Raw genomic sequence first — 16685 nt, forward strand, 5'->3', positions numbered from 1 at the left:
TGTAGTAAAATCTCCCAAGACACTTCACAGGAGCATTATCAAACAAAATTTGACACCAAGCCACATAAGGGGACAGAGGACCAAAAGCTTGGTTAAAGAGATAGAATTTAAGGAGCGTCTTAAAGAAGGAGAGAGAGGCGAATAGGTTTTGAAGGGATAATTACTAGTCCTAGCCCTTTTAGGGCTACCCCAGATCAGGCGTATTTCTCAATGTTCACTTTCAACTAAAGTTTGAGGTAGCCGAATCCTAAAGACACTTAATTGGGTCTAAAGGTCCGGACTATCTCTCCCTAAAAGAAAGGAACAACCTGAAAATGTTACCATCCTCCAGATAGCACTTTTAGTAAGTTTAGCCAGACTGTAACGTTCTGGATATTATGAGGGTCTGGAAAACTCCCCCAGAATTCTGCAACTCCTCACCAAAGAGTTTGCGAGTTTTTGATACTGAAGTCTTATGTGAGACAATTCTAAAAATATATAGATTTATTAAAGAACCGACATGTAATTTACAGTTGGTGAGTCAATCGCAACATTAACAGTTCCAAAAAGAGAAAGATTACAATCTTATTATCAGATAACCTTACTCTCAAATCTTAACTTTGCTACAGTTTTACAGTTCTTAAAGTTCTATTTAGGATATCCACCAAAATCAAATACCTTTGATCCCCAAGGTACAACGAGTTGGAGACTTACAGAGCCACCTCTGAAGCCAAGAATCGCTTTGCCCCTTTAAAGCGTGTCTACTATCCCATTTGAGAGTTCAATATTTATACCCTCTTCCAGTGGTATTTCCTTTAAGGTTTTCTGCTGATGTAAGCTAATTATCTCTAGTCATTTTTCTGCTGACCCCTGCAATTTTTACAGTCACCTCAGCTGGTAGCATTACAGAATCATGTCTCTTCTCTAGGTGTTCTAAGTTTACCATAAAAAACGGTGTGGCGGCAGGTGTGTTTTTTACTTGCTGTCATTTTTACGAAGGCAGATGTTTCTTACTCTTATGTGCTTCTTTATGAAGTGTAAATTAGAACACCTTATCCAGGGTGAACCAAGTGTAAATTAGAACACCTTATCCAGGGTGAACCATTGTTTCATTCCGAAAGGTTCAGCATGCCGGAGCCTTTAACCTTCTGTTTCAATAAGGTTATTGATTCAGTGTCAACAACTATCTTATCTCAATAGCCAGAATGCTTTCACAGCTTTTTCATAGTCAGGTTTCTAGATTTCCAAACCCAGTTTGTCATGTTTTAATAAGGCCAGAATTCTTTCAAAAGATAGTGTATTTTTCTGAATAGGTTATATGGCTTATTCCTTCACAGTTTAGGGAGGGAATTCCAGAGCTTAGGGCCTTAGCAGCTGATGGCACGGTCACCAATGGTGGAGCGATTAAAATCAGTGATGCGCAAGAGTCCAGATTTGGAGGAGCGCAGAGACCTTGGAGGTTTGTAGGGCTGGAGGAGATTACAGAGATAGGGAGGGACGAGGCCATGGAAGGATTTGAAAACAAGGATGAGAATTTTAAAATCGAGGCGTTGCAGGGCCGTGAGCCAATGTAGGTCAGCGAGCACAGGAGTGATGGTTGAATGGGACTTGGTGCGAGTTAGGATAAGGGCAGCAGAGTTTTGGATGAGCTCAACTTTATGTTGGGTGGAAGATCGGAGTCTGGCCAGGAGAGCGTTGGAATACTAGAGGTAACGAAGGCATGGATGAGGGTTTCAGCAGATGAGTTGAGGCAAGGTCAGAATTGGGCAAAGTTACAGAGGTAGAAGTAGGTGGAATTGATGATGGAGCCGATATGTGGTTGAAAGCTTATTGCAGCATGAAATACGACACCAAGGTTGTGAACGGTCTGGTTCAGCCTCAGACAGTTGCCGGGGAGCGGGATGGAGTTGGTGGTTAGGGAACGGAGTTTGTGGTGGCGACCGAAGACAATGGTTTCAGTCTTCCCAATATTTAGTTGGAGGAGATTTCTGCTCATCCAGCACTGGATGTTGGACAAGCAGTCTGTCAATTCAGAGACAGCGGAGGAGTCGAGAAAAGTGGTGGTGAGGTAGAGCTGGGTGTCATCAGCGTACATGTGGTACCCGAAGTGTTTTTGGACGATGTTGCTGAGGGGCAGCATATAGATGAGAAATAAGGTCTATAGAATCAGAGAATCTTACAGCACAGAAGGAGGCCATTCGGCTAATCATACTTGTGCCGACAATTAGTGCCATTCCCCTGCCCTTTCCCCATATCCCTGCAAATTTTGTTACTATTGAATATGCTTCCACCACCCTTTCGGGCAGTGCATTCCAGATCATAACAACTCACTGTGGAAAACAATGTCTCCTCATTTCTCCCCTGGTTCTTTTGCCTGAATCCTCCTAAAGCAAAGCTGGTGAAACTGGCAATAGACCAAGGGATCACACCAGATAACAAAGCCAATTATAATTTCCTTATGTTGATCAACCAGCAAGCCTGACATCGGTACTGGGGAAAATGCTTGAATCCATTATAAAAGATGTAATAGCAGAGCACTTGGAAAACAGTGACGGGATCGGACAAAGTCAACATGGATTTACAAAAGGTAAATCGTGCTTGACTAATCTACTGGAATTTCTTGAGGATGTAACTGGTAGAATAGATAAGGGAGAACCAGTGGATGTGGTGTATTTGGACTTTCAGAAGGCTTTCAATAAGGTCCCGCATAAGAGATTAGCGTGTAAAGTTAAAGCACATGGGATTGGGGGTAAGGTACTGTCTTGTATAGAGAATTGGTTGGCAGGCAGGAAGCAAAGAGTTGGAATAAACGGGTTTTTTTCCGAGTGGCAGGCAGCGACTAGTGGGGTACCACAGGGATCGGTGCTAGGACCCCAGCTATTCACAATGTATATAAATGATCTAGACAAGGGAATTAGATGTAATATCTCCAAGTTTGCAGATGACACAAAGCTGGGTGGGTGTGTGTACTGTGAGGAGGATGCAGAGAAATTCCAGTACAATTTGGACAGGTTGTGTGATTGGGCAGATGTATGGCAAATGCAGTATAATATGGATAAATGTGAGGTTAACTACTTTGGTGGCAAAAACAGGAAGACATTATTATCTGAATGGCAATAGATTGGGAAAAGGGGAAGTGCAACGAGACCTGGGTGTCCTTGTGCACCAGTTGCTGAAGGTAAGCATGCAGGTGCAGCAGGTGGTTAAGAAGGCAAATGGTATGTTGGCCTTCATAGCGAGAGGATTCGAGTACAGGAGCAAGGATGTCTTGCTGCAGTTGTACAGGGCCTTGGTGAGACCACACCTTGAGTATTGTGTGCAGTTTTGGTTGCCTTATCTGAGGAGGGATGTTCTTGCCATGGAGAGAGTGCAGCAAAGATTCACCAGACTGATACCTGGGATGGCAGGAATGACATACGAGGAGAGATTGGGTCGATCAGGCTTATATTCGCTAGAGTTTAGAAGAATGAGAGGGAGCTCATTGAAACTTATAAAATTCTAACAGGACTAGACAGACTAGATGCAGGAAGGATGTTCCTGATGGCGGGGGAGTCCAGAACCAGGGGTCACAGTCTAAAGATAAGGGGTAAGCCATTTAGGACTGAGATGAGGAGGAATTTCTTCACCCAGAGAGTGGTGAACCTGTGGAATTCTCTGCCACACAGGGTAGTTGAGGCTAATTCATTAAATATATTCAAGAAGGAGTTAGATATATTTCTTGAGGCTAAAGGGATCAAGGGATATGGGGAGAAAGCAGGGACAGGGTACTGAATTTGGATGATCAGCCATGATCTCATTAAATGGTGGAGCAGGCTCGAGGGGCTGAATGGCCTACTCCTGCTCCTATCTTCTATGTTTCTAACAGTATATTTTTATTCCCTGCCATCCCTAAGTACTTGTTAGTCGTTACTGTATCATGGTTTGCAGATACTTTGCCAAAAACACATAATGGCCCAGAAATTCGGGTCGGGGGCTTCCCGCGGGTGCAAGCCCCCGACCTGCACTTACCTTGCGTGCCGGCCATTGAGCTGTGGGCTCCCGTGGAATTCCGATCTGGGGCCTGGTCCAGCTGCCGGCGTGCAGTACTTGCGTATCCCAGGGGCGTAGTTAGTTCGATGTGTCCCCTGGGATCATGTGGGCCATGGGCAGCCAATCGGAGCAGGGAATGCTCCATTCATAAGTCTGACAGGAAGTGCTGTCAAGACTTATAAATACTACGGCCCCAAAATAGCACTAAACCTTCAAATAAATTTTTTTTAAACATCACATTTTTAAATAAACTATAAATTACATGAAATAACTATTGTAAACAATAATTTAAATTAAAAAAATATATATATTTTCTAACGGGGCTAAAAATCAACTTACCTTGCTTTAAAGTATTTAAAAATAATGAACCTGTGGAAAAAATGTTTTAATTTTAATTAATTCACCACTTACCTTGTAAAAAGCAGGCCTTACGCCTGCTTTTTATATTTCTAAATTCTGCAGGCTTACCCTCCCAGGAAAACCTGTTTTTAAAAAAAAAAACACGAAGTTCGATGCGCACGCGCAGCCTCCCCCGCGCACGCGTTCGACCTCTGAACCCCTTCGTTCAGAGGAACGGAAGTGCTGGTTTCCCGCGCATGCAGGAAACCGGCACTTCCATCGGGCCTACGGGCGAGTACCCCGTGCGTACTCAACCGTGGAGACCAGAATTTCTGGGCCAATTACTTTATCCAAATGCTCTGATCAAACCAATGATATGAACATCTTTACGTTCATTTTTGGCTCAGTAAAATACTTCCCGAGTCCAGATCACTTTCCGAGAATAGAAACGATCTCAGACTGGTAGACAGGAAAGACTTTCTCCATATTGCTCTGTGTAGTAAAATTCTGATCACATCTCCACTGTTACAATCAGAGATATGGGGGTTGATTTTAACTCAGCCGATTTTGATGGTCAGGCCTAATTTAAAATTTTCGAATCTACCTCCTGCCCGTAACCAGCGGGCGTGAGCGGGAATTGGAACGGGAGCGGGACCTCACCGAAGACCCACGGCACAGGGTAAGTACTAAGGGGCGCGGGGGTTCATACACATATGTCGGAATGGGGAGGAAGAGGAAAGGCGGGGCTAGGGAGGCCCATGGATGTCTTCTGAGCTGGGAGGAGCACTCCTGAAGGAATTCTCCTGAACTGCAAAAACTAAAACTTACCTTAGCCTGTTCTGGGCACTCTGCAGCACCCCACTAGGTTTATCTGGTGGCTTTGCTACAAGGCAGGCTTCCCCCAAGTTGCAGTGAAAATAGCGTTGTGATGCCAACGACATCATCGGGCCATCAAAGTTGCATTTTAATTAGGCCCCACCTGTCTGCAGCAGAAACCTCAACTGACTTGAAAGTTGGCAAAGAGAAAATGGCGGAGTGACCTCAGGCCAGCGAGTCGGTTTGGCTGACTTAACTCCTCCCATTCACCGTTCCCACCTGGTGGGGGGTTCAAATTGACCCCATGAAGTTTATTTGGAGCGTTCAAGGGTAGAGGGCTCATTTGTGTCAAGTTGGTAGTAATTGGGGCAAGTATGAACCTTTTTGTCCAAATCTCTTCAAACCACCCTGGAACAAAGAAACATCCCTGACACTATATCGTCAGGAAACATGAACACTTGCACACCATGATATCACCAAAAACTTCTTCCTCCACCCCACAAACTTGTACTAATTAGCCAACTAGCAATGCCATGGCAAAAGGGTTATATACTTTGCAGCTAAGCTCCCATGTAGTGGAGACAGGAATCCATCTATATTATCTGGTAGCTCAATGACAAATTTAACTCTGATTCACCATGATCTGGCAGTGATTATGGCCTCGATATTAACCCCCCCACCGTCCAACCTGCCCCAAACCCGACACTGATGCAGCCGTCGCAATTTTCATGGCAGCTGTCAGCGGATCCAACAAGTCTCCTGCTATGCAGAGGCGGGAAGGTGATAAACATATTTAGATCGGCGTCCTATAATTCAATGAGAACCTTAAATTCATTTAAAGTATTGCAGCACGTGTTTCCCACTGTCTGCAAGGTCACCAGGGAAACGGATTGGCAGGATGTTTATTTAGGTGCTTAACTTCCCATGTGAAAGCTTCTACACTCGCAGGTGCTTCCTCAGTTCATTGTGGCTACCGTTTGGTAACAGTATTTGGCTTGAGGTGGTGATGTTTAGACTCTAGAGTCAGCAAGGGACTATGCGTACTCCCATTGCTGCAGTGTTCTAGAGCAGGAAAAATGCACCAGCAGCAACATTGAGCTGAGGAGGGAGATGCCGGTGGGCAGCAGAGAAGGCAGCAACATAGGGCCCGTGTTCACACAAGACCGTACCCACCCAGTGGGGTGTACAGGCAGAGGCTCAGTTTCCTTGACCTCCAAGAGGAGCAGTCCTTTAGGAGGCGCCGGATGACATGGCAGGTGGCCGCTGACCTCGTCCCTCTCTTAGAGGAAGACCTTCTGCCAGCTGGACCTGCCAGCCATGCAGTTGAAGTAATCACCGTACTGAATTTTTTTGCTTCTGGCTCCTTCCAGGCTGCGACAGGAGACATATCAAGGGTGTTGCAGCCGGCAGCTCACGAATGCATCGGGCAGGTGACAGATGGATTATTTTCCTGGGCCAACAGATATATAAAGTTTCTGTGTGATGAAGACAGTCAGACAGAGCGAGCATTGGGGTTTGCATCTCTGGCTGGCTTCCCACAGGTACAGGGCACCATAGATTGCACACACATGGCAATCAAAGCACGTCCTGACCAGCCAGGAGGATCTGTGAACCACTAGCCCTTATAGTCCATCAGTGTTCAGCTCGTCTGCAATCTTAAATAGAGTTTCATGCAGATCTGCGCACAATTCCCTGGGAGCTGCCATGATGCCTTTATACTGCATCAGTCAAATATCCCCACAGTGTTTGTACCTGGGACCAACCTGACCGGATGGCTGCTTGGAGAAACATCCCCTTCAACCGTGACACATCTGAGGAACCTCTCCACTCAACTGCAGGAGAGTTACAATGCCAGCCATATCACCATGCAATGAGTTATCGAGCAAACCATAGGGATGCTGAAGTTAAGGTTCAGGTGCCTTGACCAGTCTGGATGTTCTCTACAGTATTCGCCAACCAGGGTGCCGTGGATCATTATTGCATGCTGCGTCCACAACATAGCTGTAATGAAATCTGTTTGTCTTGATCCTGTATTCGTTTTGCACTCATGTATATTACCCTCCCCCACTGTGTATAGTTTCACTTCCTCTTTCCCGACTAACCTGGGAGGTTCCAGGTCTTGGCTCTTGGCTCTGCCCCTGACTTCTCTTACATAAAGATCCCAGGATCTGTATGATTCATTCCTGTGAACCAGTCGGCGTGTTGAGATGTTAGCTCTGATCTTAGTGATTAAAAGCCAACTTGTTTAAGTCTATAACTTCTAGTTTTGTGGTTATTGAAGGCCCATCAATTTTAATCACTAAAGAATACTAGGATGGATCGACTCCTAAAACCAGAGCGTCTGGACTTGGATCCACATTCTGCTGAAGCATCAAATCAATTTGGACACTGGCTCAAATGCTTCGAACTCTCCGCGGGGGCCTCATCCGCTAGCGAGGTAGATAAACTGAGTCTACTGACTACTCGCGTAAGTCATCGGATTTATTCGTTCATCCGGGACGCCACCTCTTACACGGAGGCCATCACTATCCTGAAGGCCCAATACCAGAGGCCGGTAAACGAAGTGTACGCCAGACATCTGCTGGCTACATGCAGGCAGCGACCAGAGGAATCAATGGACGATTTCTTACAGGGCCTAAAGGACCTGGTCCGGGACTGTAACTGCAAGGCCGTGACGGCCAACGCGTACTCTGACGAATTGGTCCGCGATTCCTTCATCACGGGCCTCAAATCGAATTATATCCGGCAGAGACTGCTGGAGAAGGAGGTCCTGGACTTAAAAAAGGCAGTGGCCACTGCGCGATCGCTGGACGTGGCCCAGAGAAACTCTGACTCTTATTCTTCTGGCCATGCGGCCCTCACTGTCTCGTGCGCGCTGAGGGGGCCGCCATCTTGGAATCAGCCATCTTCCCCATCCAGGTCTCAGACCAGCTCTACGCCGCCGGAGTCCCCACACAGAAGTTCACCCAGGAGTCCTACTACAGCGGCAATGTCTCGAGGCCCGAAATGCTACTTCTGCGGCCAGGCCAAGCGCCCCAGACAACGATGCCCAGCGAAGGACGCTACATGCTTCAAATGTAAGAAAAAGGGGCATTTTAGCAAAGTCTGCAGGGGGAATCCGATTTCCAACTCCGTCACCGCCTCGTGCGTGCTGTGCGGGCCGCCATCTTGGGATCCGCCATCTTTTCCCGACTCAACGGCCGCCCAGGGCCCAACAGTGGCTTCGATCACGGTGGATCAATCCAGGCCACACCCGTTGACAAAATCCATGATGGACATACAGGTAAACGGGAATTTAACGAAATGTTTAATTGACTGTGGGAGTACCGAGAGTTTTATCCACCCTAGCCTGGTACGGCGGCACTCATTAACGGTAACCCCTACACGGAGCAGAATTGCTATGGCTGCTAAGCCCCACACTTCGGACATTTTGGGCTACTGTGTGTTAACACTGACTGTAAAAGGCACGGACTACAAGGATTTTAAACTCCTCGTGATGCCAGAACTCTCTGTTAATGTAATCTTGGGCCTGGACTTCCAGTGCCACCACGAAAGTGTCACGCTAGCATATGGCGGGTCCCAGCCGCCACTCACAGTCTGCGGCCTATCAACCTTAAAAATCAGCCCGCCCTCTTTATTCGCTAATCTCGCTCCGAACTGTAGGCCCATAGCGACCAAAAGTAGACGGTACAGTCTGGAAGACAGACACTTTATCAAGGCGGAAGTGGACAGACTCCTGCGGGAAGGCATTATTGAATGCAGTACCAGCCCGTGGCGTGCCCAAGTAGTCATAGTTAAAAATAGCGAAAAGAAACGGATGGTAATTGACTACAGCCAGACTGTTAATATTTATACCCAGCTGGACGCCTACCCTTTACCCCGCATATCAGAAATGGCCAACCAGATTGCGCAATACCGAGTCTTCTCGACTATCGACCTCAAATCCGCATATCACCAGCTCCCCATTAGAACGGAGGACCGCCCATACACCGCCTTCGAGGCGAACGGGCGCGTCTACCATTTTCTCAGAGTGCCCTTCGGGGTAACAAATGGGGTCTCGGTCTTCCAACGTGAGATGGACCGCATGGTTGACGAGAATAAACTACAAGCTACCTACCCCTATCTGGACAATGTCACTATCTGCGGGCACAACCAGCAAGACCACGATCTAAATCTTGCGAGATTTTTAAAAACTGCCCTAAAGCTGAATCTAACCTACAACGAAGACAAATGTGTCTTCAACACAACCCGTCTCTGTATCCTTGGCTGTGTGGTGGAAGATGGGGTAATTGGACCGGACCCTGACCGATTACGCCCCCTAAAGGAACTGCCCCTGCCACACAATCCCAAAGCTTTAAAAAGGTGCCTGGGATTTTTTTCGTATTATGCCCAATGGGTGCCCACTTACTCTGATAAGGCCCGACCCCTCATTAAATCGACGTCCTTCCCACTATCAGCTGAAGCTCTGGAGGCTTTCACCAGTATTAAACAGGACATTGAAAGGGTTGCAGTGTGTGCAGTGGACGAATGCATTCCCTTTCAAGTCGAAAGCGATGCGTCAGACTTTGCCTTAGCTGCGACCCTCAATCAGGCTGGGAGACCTGTGGCCTTCTTCTCCCGAACCCTTCAGGGACCTGAAATCAGACACTCTTCTGTCGAGAAGGAGGCACAGGCTATAGTGGAGGCAGTGCGGCACTGGAGACACTACCTAGCCGGCAAACGTTTCACCCTGCTCACCGACCAGTGGTCGGTGGCTTTCATGTTTAATAACAAACAAAGGGGGAAAATCAAGAATGACAAAATACTCAGGTGGAGGATCGAACTATCCACGTTTGACTATGATATTATGTACAGGCCAGGAGCCCTTAATGAACCCCCAGACGCCCTATCGCGGGGAATGTGTGCCAGCATTCATACGGACAAATTACAGGGTCTCCACAACGACCTCTGTCACCCAGGGGTCACCCGACTATACCATTTTATAAAGTCCCGCAATCTGCCCCACTCCATCGAGGAGGTCAGGGCAATGACCAGAGCCTGCCGCATCTGTGCGGAATGCAAGTCTCGTTTCTACAGGCCTGACCGTGCACACCTTATCAAAGCCACACGGCCATTCGAGCGCCTAAGTCTGGACTTCAAGGGACCCCTTCCCTCTGCCGACCGTAACGTATACTTCCTCAATATTATTGATGAATATTCCCGCTTCCCCTTCGCCATTCCCTGCCCAGACATGACCAGTGCCACGGTCATCAAGTGTCTCTGTAATCTATTCTGCATGTTTGGCATGCCGAACTACATACACAGCGACAGGGGGACGTCATTCATGAGTGACGAGCTGCGCCAGTTCTTGCTCTCGAAGGGGATAGCCACTAGCAGAACCACTACCTACAACACCCGGGGTAATGGGCAAGTGGAAAGGGAGAATGCTACTGTTTGGAAGGCTGTCACGTTAGCCTTAAAGTCAAAAGGCCTTCCGACCTCCCGCTGGCAGGAAGTCCTCCCAGACGTGCTCCACTCCATAAGGCCTCTGTTATGTACTGCCACTAACGCTACCCCTCACGAAAAGATGTTCGTTTTCCCCCGGAAATCCACCTCGGGCATATCTCTACCCGCGTGGCTGACGTCTCCGGGGACAGTACTATTGCGGAAGCACGTGAGAGGCCATAAAACGGACCCCCTTGTGGAAAAAGTACAGCTCCTCCATGCAAACCCTCAGTACGCCTATATCGAATACTCTGACGGGCGAGAGGACACTGTTCCATTAAAGACCTCGCTCCCTCGGGGAGCGGAGAGAACGATGGGAGACTACCCGATGAAGACCTACACTACAAAGAGACAGGACGCCCAGAGGTATCAATACCCAACTTTAACCTGGAGGACACTGCAGATAACCTGGAAGACACTGCGGAGGCCCGGACAGCAGAGGAACCAGAATCCACTCCCCTAGAGGCACCCCAACCGGCTTTGCGCTGATCACTGAGAACTGCAAAACCTCCTGACAGACTCACTTATACCAACTTTTAAGAAACATCACCCCGATGGACTAAATCTATAGAAGGGGTGAATGTAATGAAATCTGTTTGTCTTGATCCTGTATTCGTTTTGCTCTCATGTATATTACCCTCCCCCACTGTGTATAGTTTCACTTCCTCTTTCCCGACTAACCTGGGAGGTTCCAGGTCTTGGCTCTTGGCTCCGCCCCTGACTTCTACATAAGAACATAAGGGGAAATTAAAAACCAGAGCGTGTCAGGAAGGGGCAGAAGGTATGGAGTAAAAGGTAAAGTAATAAAAAGGGCAAAAGCAGGAACTAAGTGTCACAAAACATCTTTGAAAGTTCTCTATCTGAATGCACGTAGCATTCGTAACAAAATAGACGAGTTAATGGCACAAATAACTACATATGGGTATGATCTTGTGGCCATTACAGAAACATGGCTGCAGGGTGACAATGCCTGGGAATTAAACATACCAGGTTATTTAACGATCAGGAAGGACAGGCAGGACGGAAGGGGAGGTGGGGTGGCTATGTTAATAAAGGAAGGAATCACTGTAATACAGAGAAATGATATTGGGTCAAAAGATCAGGATAATGAAACAGTTTGGGTGGAGGTAAGGAATAATAAGGGGAAAAAAACACTAGTGGGCGTAGTCTATAGGCCTCCGAACAGTGGCAACTCTGTTGGGACGGAGTATCAATCAGGAAATAGTTGAGGCTTGTAATAAGGGAACATCTATAATTATGGGGGATTTCAACTATCATATTAATTGGACAAATCAAATTGGGCAGAACAGCCTTGAGGATGAGTTCATTGAGTGTATTAGGGATGGGTTTCTTGAGCAGTATGTAACTGAACCGACCAGGGGGCAAGCAACCTTAGATCTGGTCCTGTGTAACGAGACGGGATTAATTAAAAATGTCCAAGTAAAGGATCCCCTTGGAATGAGTGACCATAACATGGTTGAATTCCATATTCAATTAGAGGGTGAGAAGGTTGGATCTCAAACAAGCGTGCTAAGCTTGAATAAAGGAGACTATGAAGGTATGAGAGCGGAATTGAGTAGAGTGGATTGGGAAAATAGATTAAAGGGTAAGACGATACATGATCAGTGGTGTACATTCAAGGAGTTATTTTACAACTTCCAAAAAAAATATATTCCACTGAGAAGAAAAGGGTGTAAAAGAAAAAACAGCCATCCATAAAGTAAAGAAATTAAGGATAGTATTCGACTAAAAACAAGGGCATATAAGGTAGCCAAATCTAGTGGGAGGATAGAGGATTGGGAAAACTTTAAAAGACAGCAAAAAATAACAAAAAGATTGATTAAGAAAGGGAAGATAGATTATGAAAGTAAATTAGCAAAAAATATAAAAACAGATAGTAAGAGTTTTTATAGTTATATGAAAAGAAAAAGGGTGGCTAAAGTAAATCTTGGTCCCTTAGAGGATGAGACCGGGAAATTAATGGTGGGAAATGTGGAGATGGCAAAAACACTGAATGAATATTTTACATCAGTCTTTACAGTAGAAGACACTAAGAATATCCCAACACTGGACAAACAGGGGGCTAAAGGGGGGGAGGAGCTAAACACGATCAAAATCACTAAGGAAGTGGTACTCGGTAAAATAATGGGACTCAAGGCGGATAAATCACCTGGACCTGATGGCTTACATCCTAGGGTCTTGAGGGAAGTGGCGGTAGGGATTGTGGATGCATTGGTAATAATTTTCCAAAACTCCCTGGACTCGGCAAAGGTCCCGGCAGACTGGAAAACTGCTAATGTAACACCCTTATTTAAAAAGGGCAGTAGACAGAAGGCTGGAAACTATAGACCGGTTAGCCTAACATCTGTGGTAGGTAAAATTTTGGAGTCCATTATTAAGGAGACAGTAACAGGACATTTGGATAATCATAATTTAATAGGACAAAGTCAGCATGGTTTTATGAAGGGGAAGTCATGTTTGACAAATTTGCTGGCGTTCTTTGAGGAAGTAACGTATAGGGTGGATAAAGGGGAACCAGTGGACGTAGTGTATTTAGACTTCCAAAAGGCATTTGACAAGGTGCCACACAAAAGATTATTGCTTAAGATAAAAAATCACGGGATTGGGAGTAATATTCTGGCATGGATAGAGGATTGGCTATCTAACAGAAGGCAGAGAGTTGGGATAAATGGTTCATTCTCAGACTGGCAATCAGTAACTAGTGGTGTTCCGCAGGGGTCAGTGCTGGGTCCCCAACTCTTTACAATCTATATTAACGATTTGGAGGAGGGGACCGAGTGTAACATATCAAAGTTTGCAGATGATACTAAAATGGGAGGGAAAGTAGTGAGTGAGGAGGACATAAAAAACCTGCAAGGGGACATCGACAGGCTAAGTAAGTGGGCAGAGATTTGGCAGATGGAATACAATACTGGAAAGTGTGAGGTTATGCACTTTGGCAGGAAAAATCGTAGAGCAAGTTATTATCTTAATGGCAAGAAACTGGAAAGTACTGAAGTACAAAGGGATCTGGGGGTCCTGGTGCACGAAACTCAGAAGGTTAGTATGCAGGTGCAGCAAGTGATTAAGAAGGCCAATGGAATGTTGGCTTTCATTGCTAGGGGGATAGAATATAAAAATAGGGAGGTATTGCTTCAGTTGTACAAGGTATTGGTGAGGCCGCACCTGGAATACTGCGTACAGTTTTGGTGTCCATACTTAAGAAAGGACATAACTTGCTCTCGAGTCAGTACAAAGAAGGTTCACTCGGTTAATCCCGGGGATGAGGGGATGGACATATGAGGAGAGGTTGAGTAGATTGGGACTCTACTCATTGGAGTTCAGAAGAATGAGAGGCGATCTTATTGAAACATATAAGATTGTGAAGGGGTCGGATCGGGTGGATGCGGGGAAGATGTTCCCGATGATGGGTGAAACTAGAACTAGGGGGCATAGTCTTAGAATAAGGGGCTGCTCTTTCAAAACTGAGATGAGGAGGAACTACTTCACTCAGAGGGTGGTAGGTCCATGGAATATGCTGCCCCAAAAAGCTGTAGAAGCTACATCATTACATAAATTTAAAACAGAAATAGACAGTTTCCTAGAAGTAAAGGGAATTAAGGGTTACGGGGAGCGGGCAGGAATTTGGACATGAGTCTAGGTTCGGATTGGTCATGGCCCTGTGGGTAGCGGAGCGGGCCCAGGGGCCGTGTAGCCTGATCCTGCTCCTATTTCGTGTGTCTAATTCTGTTAGATTCAGGAGATGGTTCTGTGATAGTGGATTGGCGGTTAGGATCAGATCAGCCATGATCTTATTGAATGGCGGAGCAGGCTCGAGGGGCCGATTGGCCTATTCCTGCTCCTATTTCTTATGTTCTTAATTAAGAAAGGGAAAATAGAATATGAGAGTAAGCTGGCAGGGAACATAAAAACTGACTGTAAAAGCTTTTATAGATATGTGAAGAGAAAAAGATTGGTGAAGTCAAGCGTAGGTCCCTTGCAGTCAGAATCAGGGGAATTTATAATGGGAAACAAAGAAATGGCTGACCAACTAAATACATACTTTGGTTCTGTCTTCACAAAGGAGGACACAAATAACCTCCCAGAGATGCCGGGGAACATAGGGTCTGATGAAAGGGTGGAACTGAAAGAAATCAGTATTTGTAGGGAAATGGTGTTAGGAAAATTGATGGGACTGAAGGCCGATAAATCCCCAGGGCCTGATAATCTACATCCCAGGGTACTTAAGGAAGTGGCCGTAGAAATAGTAGATGCATTGCTGGTCATCTTCCAGAACTCGATAGACTCTGGAACAGTACCCATGGATTGGAGGGTAGCTAATGTTACCCCACTATTCAAAAAAGGTGGTAGAGAAAAAGCAGGGAATTATAGACCGGTAAGCCTGACATCGGTAGTGGGGAAAATGCTAGATCTATTATAAAAGATGTAATAGCAGAGCACTTGGAAAGCAGTGACAGGATCAGACAAAGTCAACATAGATTTACAAAAGGTAAATCATGCTTGACTAATCTACTGGAATTTTTTGAGGATGTAACTGGTAAAATAGGTAAGGGAGAACCAGTGGATAGAGAACTGGTTGACGGACAGAAAGCAAAGAGTTGGAATAAACGGGTCGTTTTCCGAGTGGCAGACAGTGACTAGTGGGGTACCGCAAGGATCGGTCCTTGGACCCCAGCTGTTCACAATATATATTAATGATCTGGACGAGGGAATTGGATGTAATATCTCCAAATTTGCAGACGACACAAAGCTGGGTGGGAGGGTAAGCTGTGAGGAGGATGTCGTGAAACTCCAGTATGATTTGGACAGGTTGGGTAATTGGGCAGAAACATGGCAAATGCACTATAATGTGGATAAATGTGAGGTTATCCACTTTGGTGGCAAAAACAGGAAGGCAGATTATTATTTGAATGGCAATAGATTGGGAGAAGGGGAAGTGCAAAGAGACCTGGGTGTTCTTGTGCACCAGTCGCTGAAGGTAAGCATGCAGGTGCAGCAGGCGGTTAAGAAGGCAAATGGTATGTTGGCCTTCGTAGCAAGAGGGTTCGAGTACAGGAACAAGGATGTCTTGCTGCAGTTGTACAGGGCCTTGGTGAGACCACACCTTGAGTATTGTGTGCAGTTTTGGTCGCCTTACCTGAGGAAGGACGTTCTTGCCATGGAAGGAGTGCAGCGAAGATTCACCAGGCTGATACCTGGGATGGCAGGAATGATGTATGAGGAGAGATTGTGTCGATTGGGCTTATACTCACTGGAGTTTAGAAGATTGAGAGGGGATCTCATCGAAACCTATAAAATTCTGTCAGGCCTGGACAGACTAGATGCAGGAAGGATGTTTCTGATGGCCGGGGAGTCCAGAATCAGGGGTCATAGTCTAAGGATAAGGGGTAAGCCATTTAGGATTGAAATGAGGAGGAATTTCTTCACCCAGAGAGTGGTGAACCTGTGGAATTCTCTGCCACAGAGGGCAGTGGAGGCCAGTTCATTAAATATATTCAAGAAAGAATTGGATATATTTCTTGAGGCTAAAGGGATCAAGGGATATGGGGAGAAGGCAGGGACAGGGTACTGAATTTGGATGATCAGCCATGATCTCATTGAATGGCGGAGCAGGCTCGAAGGGCCGAATGGCCTACTCCTGCTCCTATCTTCTATGTCTATGTGAAGAAGGCACTCCTAATTCCTCATTGGATGAGGAGAACAATGATAATAGAGATGATGGGGACCCAGATACACGACCACCAGATTATATTTCTGCCCGTGATGCAAGGGATGCTTCAGTAGCACATAGGTTCAGTTAGACCAATGTCAACGACACCATTGTCACCCCACCAACCATACCCACTTGCACAAGCAGTCATGTAACCCTCAATGAACTAGTCCAACATCCCCCGACTTATGAGATTCAAATCATTTCTCCACCTTCCACACCCATTAAATTGAAATTTGACTGTGAAGTCTGCATTCAATCATGGGATACATGGGAATGGTATGAGTAATAAACGTTTAATAGTGAG

The 16685-nt window shown here is 46.2% G+C and overlaps 1 protein-coding gene across 1 annotated transcript in view; it reads left to right on the forward strand.

Annotated features, from left to right (window-relative positions):
* The window catches only part of LOC147121280 (polyphosphatidylinositol phosphatase SYNJ2-like), a 263000-nt gene that overhangs the window by 142174 nt on the left and 104141 nt on the right, over window positions 1-16685 (forward strand). The window lies entirely within an intron of this gene.

Source organism: Somniosus microcephalus, chromosome 3, assembly GCF_052327205.1.
Source record: "Somniosus microcephalus isolate GS21.2 chromosome 3, FLI_Smic_1.0, whole genome shotgun sequence".
Taxonomy (NCBI): Eukaryota; Metazoa; Chordata; class Chondrichthyes; order Squaliformes; family Somniosidae; genus Somniosus; species Somniosus microcephalus.